Source organism: Ochotona curzoniae, unplaced genomic scaffold (genome assembly GCF_017591425.1).
Source record: "Ochotona curzoniae isolate NIBS_2020 unplaced genomic scaffold, NIBS_Ocur_1.0 scaffold_2683, whole genome shotgun sequence".
Classification (NCBI taxonomy): Eukaryota; Metazoa; Chordata; class Mammalia; order Lagomorpha; family Ochotonidae; genus Ochotona; species Ochotona curzoniae.
In genome coordinates, this window is record NW_024467100.1 from 6681227 (window position 1) to 6682089 (window position 863).

The following is an 863-nucleotide window of genomic DNA, read 5'->3' on the forward strand; positions in this document are numbered from 1 at the left end:
CACAGACCTTTTGTCCTGTTATTGTTCCCTAAATAATACAGTGTACCAACTATTTGCATAGCATTTACATTGTGTTAGATATTACAAATAACCTAGAAATGATTTAATAAACAGGAGTGATACATACATAGCCAGACACAAATGCTATATGATTTTATGTAAGGGATTGGCCCAGGGTCTTGGAACAAATCTTACACAGATGCTAACGGTTGACTTCACACCAGAAGCCCTGGCATAGTGCCCAGCACTCAGAAGAGTTCATCACATGTTGGCCAGGGTCATTGCTGTTGTTGCTCTTGATGTTCTTGGTATTCAATTACATCCTCCTGGACTCATAGAACCTTCTTGCAAACCTCCAGCACAGGATGGAAGCAGGATGTTGCTTATTCTGCTTCTACATCATGCCTTGCCCTCTCATTGCTCATCTTTTCTGAGTCTTTTACTCCATAAGAAAACTAACCCTCCTCTGAGGCTGGGAAGAATCCCTAATTTTTTATGGATTTGAGGTAGTTTTTAATGTTTCATTTCTAACTGCACAAATAATATGTGTTCAATGTAAACAATTCCAAAATTCTGCAAAAATCCTCTAAAATTCTTAGGAAAATTATCATAAGTGGTTTCATAGTAAAGTCATCACTTTTTTTTTAAATTTTATTGTTGTTTACATTGTATTATGTGGTGCAGTTTTATAGGCGCTGGGGATTTTACCATGATGAAAAGGTGAATTTTTTTTTCCTTTTTATTCTTTCTCTTTTTTCCCTTTTTTTTTTTTGATAACTCTCTAGAACCAGAATATTTAGTTCTACTATTCTTTTTTTGATTTTGATTATTTTTGTTTGCATTACCTGCAAATAGTTGAGTCA